This window comes from Arachis ipaensis, chromosome B10 (assembly GCF_000816755.2).
Source record: "Arachis ipaensis cultivar K30076 chromosome B10, Araip1.1, whole genome shotgun sequence".
Lineage (NCBI taxonomy): Eukaryota > Viridiplantae > Streptophyta > Magnoliopsida > Fabales > Fabaceae > Arachis > Arachis ipaensis.
Window position 1 is genome coordinate 106,261,602 of NC_029794.2, and position 6,678 is coordinate 106,268,279.

The window sequence follows — 6,678 nt, forward strand, 5'->3', positions numbered from 1 at the left end:
TTTATGTACTTTTTCTTATCTGTACGTAAGAATTCATCTTATAATAAATCATAGAATGTCACTACAAATTTATTATCAGGTATCTAAATCCAAATTTAGGTACATAATCTCTAATTATATAATCAAAGACAAGTCTAGGGCATTTAAATCTGCTTCACAAAGCTTGGTATATAATTTATCGGTAAAAGTCAGTGCTATCTTCTTACTATTAAGCCTGAATGTAGTATTGCTGCACACCATAAAAAATACGTGATAAGGCTATTTTATCTTTGGGTGGTGTCTTAAGCCTTAAATCAATAACTTAGGGTGCGTTTGGTAAAATCTAAAAGCTACTTTTTTTTATTTTTAACTTATAAAAAGTTATATTAATAGTGTTTGGTATAATTTTTTAGATAAACTTTTAATTTTTCAAAAAGTTATTTAAAAGCTTTTGAAGAAGTTAAAAAATGTGACTTCTCCTATTTTCAAAAGTTATTTTATCACTCTTATTTAATGCACAACTTTAAAACAAAGACTTCCACAATAACTTTTCAAATACAAAATAACTTATTTAAAAGTTGTTATTAATAAAAGTCCTTATATTTTAAGCTCATTTTTCAAAAGAACTTATTTAAAAAGTTTAGCTAAACTGGCTCTTAGTACGCTAACACGTATACTTAATGATGACCGTAATTTATGCATTTTGATGGAAGAAAAACTCTTGTAAGTCAACAATTTTTAGTTTTTTTTTATTATTATTTGGCCAATATAAATAATAAATTATTTTTAATAAATAAATTTTATTAATTTATGTGTACAAATTCTAAAAAATATGAGTACAAACTGGATTGATTTATATATATAAAATTCTAGTAAATATAAATATAAATTATATATTTTTTATGTGTAAAATATCTGTAATTATAGGTGTAAATTACTGGCCAATCACGTAGTATTGCTCTATAATGAAATTTTTTTGGCCGCTCAAACTCCAATAATGGGCTGCTTTTTTTCATATGAAAATAATTATGATGTAATGCAATAAAATGGACGTGTATCAAGTATTTGCATTGCTATAGGTGTTAGACAAAACGCAACTTACGTTTTGCCTTTTTCACCTTTTTTTATTTTTTTTTGTTTGTGAAACAACCCAAAAAACAACTTGTGTTTTATGAGTTTAAGGTTTCAAATTTTCTTTTTGTTTTTATTTTAAGCCCAAAACGCAAATTGTGTTTTAGTAGGGTCAAATTTTTAATTTTGTTTTTGTTTTTGTTGTAAACCCAAAATGCAAGCTGTGTTTTTGAAAATGGGCATTATTTTATTCTATTTTTCAAAACACTAAACGTAGGTTGCGTTTTAAATGGGTACGAAAATTTTTTTGAAAGCTGCAAAATGCAGCCTGCGTTTTATATAAAAAAATATTTTAATCGAGAACCTTATCGATAAATACGAAACTCAATTCAACCCAAGTTGTACCTCACTTCTACTCCCGTTCCTCTTTCTTTCATATATCTCATACTTGTGAGTTTTTTTGGCAATTAGTTGTATCAAAAAAGTCGGGCTAGGTGAAATTGAAGTTATGGAAGGTATTGCAAATTTGCGAGTGTATTATAACGGTGAGATTATACCAAACACACACGAAAGAGTGACTTTTGTTTGTGGATGTCCTTTTTCATTTGCTATTCCATGTACCATAAGTTTTGTAGAGTTGCAGAATGGTCTTTATGAGAACATACAAAGTCACATTTCGAAAAGGGTGAGCAACATTTTGTACAAAAATCCTATTCAAGTATTTGGTGGGATGATACAGTTTCAAATAATGTCCATCACTGACGACGCATGTATGCAGCAAATCTTCTATATTTATCAACAAACCTGATCTCACGTGTCAATGATAGAGTTGTACGTTGAGTTTGAACAGCATACGGGGATGGACGTAGTTGGCGAGGAAGTCAATGTTGATGAGTTCGGGGATATAGATTGGGAAAAAGATAACAACAATAGTGAAGAGGATTTTGAAACCAACTATAAAGTCGATAACGAAAATGATGACGGAGACCTGGTAGGCAATCCGACGGTAGAAAATGAATCACATGCGATTGTAAGTCAGCACCCCTTTGATGTTCCGTCTTTTATGCGGACTCTGGATCTCGAAGCCATGCATGCCCCGAAATTTCTTGAGTATGCAAATATGGGTATGTTATGATTATTAATTAAAGTTACTACTACCATTTATTTTAAATACCTCGTCTGACTAATGGTGTTTCACATGTCGTAGGTGAAGGCAACGTTGTGGCGAAAGATGGTGAGTTTAGTGTCAGAATGGAATTTGGTTCTAGAGAGTCGATGATATTTACAATCAAAAGCTACACTATCTCTAGAGGAGTTGATTACACTGTGTATGAGTCTGAGCCACAGACATTCTATGCAAAATGCTAGGGTTGTGGTGCAGGGTGCGATTGGCTTATCCGAGCTAGCTTGATTCGAAAGAAAGGTTGTTGGGAGATCAAGAGATACAATGGCATATACATGTGTACTATGGGTACAATTTCACAAGATCATACCAAGTTAGACTCAGGCACAATTGCTGATGCTATTAGGTCATTGGTTGAAGCAGACCTGTCGATAAAGGTGAAGTCTATTATTGTAGAAGTTCAATCCAAGTTCAACTACACTGCAAGTTACCGCAAGGCTTGGTTGACAAAGCAGAAATCTATCGCAAAAGTTTTTGGTGATTGGGAAGTTTCTTACCAAACTCTGCCAGTATAGTTGAAAGCAATGACTGCGAAGATGCCAAGGTCTCGTGCTCAAATAAAAATGTTCCCCGTTTACCGTGAAAATGAGGAGGTTCAAGGTGTAAGAGTTCTCCATTGCGTGTTTTGAAGCTTCTATCCGTGTATTATAGCATTTAGACACTGCAAGCCATTGGTGCAGGTTGATAGGACACACCTGTATGAAAAATATAAAGGTGCACTTTTAGTTGCGGTTGCACAAGATGGGAACTAAAACATTGTGCCTATTGCATTTGCGATAGTCGAGGTTGAGACGCCAGACGCGTGAGAGTTTTTTCCTAACTAATTTGCGAAGATATGTTGTTACCATTGATGGCGTGGGGATTATTTCTGACCGCCATAACTCCATCGACGCAGCAATAGCTCGCAGTAACGGTGCATGGTCACTACCAAGAGCGTGGCACATTTTCTGCATCAGGCACATCGGGTCCAACTTCTTAAGGAGGTTCAAAGCTTCGTATTTGCATAAACTCGTGGTTAACACAGGTATTTGAATTCGCTGTTATGGTCCTATTCATAGCAATTTTGTGGCATCTACTTATGATTACATGGTTTGTTCTACAGACTATTCTAGGACAGAACAAAAGTACAACAAAAACTACCAAAGGCTTAAAGAACGGGGTTAGGCATATACTCAATGGTGCGATGAGATTGGCATTGGCATTCGACGGAGGTCATCGTTGGGGACATATGATGACAAACTTAGTAGACTGCATAAATTCTGTCATGAAGGGTGCACGCAATCTTCCTGTGATTGCCATTGTTAGGTCCATTTTCTATCGGCTAAACAAATTGTTTACTCGGAAGAGTGTCGAGGCTTATGAGCGTGTCCGCAATGGATTCACATATTCAGAATTTTCTACCAAAAGAGTTGAAGAAAGTTTTCGACGTGCAGGAAATATTGTCACCAATCAGTTCGATAAGCGTAATGAGATGTTTGAGGTCTGCAAAATGCAAGATAATTCCATTTACAATGTTAACCTTGCGCAACAACACTGTAATTGTGGCCATTTCTAGGTCGAGCGACTCCCATGTCGCCACGTTCTTGCATGTTGCGCTAACCAGCGTCTTGATTGGCAAGTATATATGCATGACGTGTACAAGATGTCTGAAATTTACAAGGTATACAGAGGCAATTTTGTTCCGATGGATGACCCATCTACGTGGGTTAGATATGAAGGAGCAAAGGTGATCGCCAATTGGACATTGAGATGCACAAAAAAAGGAAAGTCGAAGTCAACCCTCTACTTGAATGAGATGGATTCGCGGGATATGTGTGATCCTCGCTGGTGTACTATATGTGGACGGGAGGGACATAGCCGTAGTCGATGTCCTCAGCGCGCAGGTCCAAGCTCTGTCAGAGGTCAATAGTGGTTAAGCTTTTTATGTTTTTACGCATGTTAAACTAGTCAGTAACTTTTTATGTAACTTTTTATGACCTATTTAACTTTTTATGTAACTTTGTACGTAACTTCATTATCTATTTTAAACTAGTGTGTAAACTTTTTATGCATTTACGCAGTTTATTTATGTATGCGTTAAATATTGAATAATAAATACGAAGTTAGATAAAAAGTACAATAGGCTAAACTCAAACAGAAAAATATGAGAACAAAGCTAAATATACAATAATAAATACGAGAATAAATTGAAACATCTAAATACACAATACGAGATACAACATTGAATATGAGATACAACACTGAATACAAAGTTAAACTCAAACAATACAAGATAAACTACAATAGTCTACTTCCTCGGCGCCTTCTTCGAATACTGAGATGGGGTGTATTTATCCGGGGCCACAGTCTATATCCATAAATTATACGGATGACCCTGAGACATACCGGCATCCAAACCACCGCCAACATCAGAAGCACCGACATCTGACATGTTGGCACCACCAATGTCGTACAAACTGGAACCACTCATGCCCAGAGCACTCGCTCCACCATAATCATACTCGTGCTGAAGGTCATGTCCCACAAATCCCTCTTCCTGCTACATGTATTCATTCAAATTGAACAATTCGGTACACGGTGGTGCAGAAGGACAAGGAGAATCTACATGACCCTGCGATCGATCCATCAAGAAGTCATTGGCATGACTTAATATGGCACGACGACCAATAGACTGCTCAGAAGCAACGGGCCCTTGCTACTCTGGCAATGAAAATAGATAATCTGCGTCTCGCAGGACCTGTGACAAGCTGATGCCATCAATTCTAGCCAACGGACTGAACTGACCATCGGTTAGAATTACCATATGCAGTATGTAGGGTTCTGGTGCTGAGGTTCAACTGGTTATAGTGGTTGTTCCTGTGGTTCATTCATGTCAGCCTCTTCACCTGCAACTCTATCTGACAATCGTAGGTGATGCCCGTACTGCTATGTGTACCACTCGTAGTACACCGGGAGAGGATGAAAGTCGACAATCTCATCCCCTAATTGTATTGTATTATAGCGGTCAGAACTCTACATGTTAACACATTCGCTGTTCTTGTCTCTCCAGTCATGGTTCTATAGGCCGGTCAACTGCCTGCAACGATCATCACCAATCTCGAATGCCGGGTCTGGTTGAAGCTGTTGCAGCACAAATTGTCGTCTAATTTGTTCTGTTGGGTGCCACTCTATACACTTGAATGGCACTAACAGTGACTTTGTGGAGCACATAAACAAATTTATGGCGAGGTCGTCCGGAACCACCACTGCCATATATGGATGCCATATAAACTGCACATCAGTAACCACGAGACCGATTAGTAAAATTATTATTCTAAATAAGCAGCTTAACATAAATTGTTAAAACTTACATCGTTGACCCTCATGTCATCAAGTTGTCGCCTAAACTGCACCATAGACCTTCGTGTATATCTTGTAAACCAGCACCAATGACTCCATCTAAACAAGATTAGCATGATTGCAATATGAACAACAACAACAACAACAATGACAACAACAATAATAATAATAATGATAAACAATACAGTTGCATAAGTGGAACACCAACATCGATGAGCTCATTGTGGGGAATAGGCGCTAAGAACACATATGCTCCCATGCCCAAACAAAAAGTAGAATGAATGGCTCATTCATCTCTTTACAGTATCGTGATACACGATACAACGATCTGTATAGATGTGCCAGACTGGCTGTTCCCCAACTGTATAGTGGAATCCGGTAAAAATCTCGAAGTAGAGACAAAAACTTTGAGTTCAAAGAAGTGGTAGACATATCTGGAAATACAATCGTATCGAACACGCAGAAAATGTGAGCCCAAACGTACCGCTCAATAGACTCCTGCGTATTGCACGGTTCGGTGTCTCTGCACCATCGAACCCATGCGAGATTTAACTTACCCAAGACATGATCGTCCGGACCGGGCTGAAAACAAAACAAGCGAAGTAGTTCTCCACCAAAAACTGGTGACTGTTGTCCGTTCTACCTGTAACGGGCTCCCCGTTAACCGGGAGACCAAGTATATGTGTCATGTCTTCCAGCGTCACAATCACTTCGCCGATTAGAAAGTGAAACGTGTGGATTTTCGGCCTCCATCGTTCCTCTAAGACACTCAGCAGTGCAAATGGCCTCTCATTTTGTCTACTCGCGAAACATGGTAAAACCCAATAGATGCTAGTGTCGATGCAGCTATCTCGTTAAAAGTTTCTGATGGATCAAAATTTCTAGGAAACAAATTCCTAATTACCTGAAAAAAATAATTATTAACATTACTTCATAACTATAATTAATGTTAATAATAAGATTAATAAAAATATTAATAATTTCTTAATAACCAGCAACAATAATAACTATCACAATAATAATAATTTCTTAATATTTACATATAATAATATATTCAAGAATAATAATAAGAATATAATAATGATATAATAATAACAATAAAAATA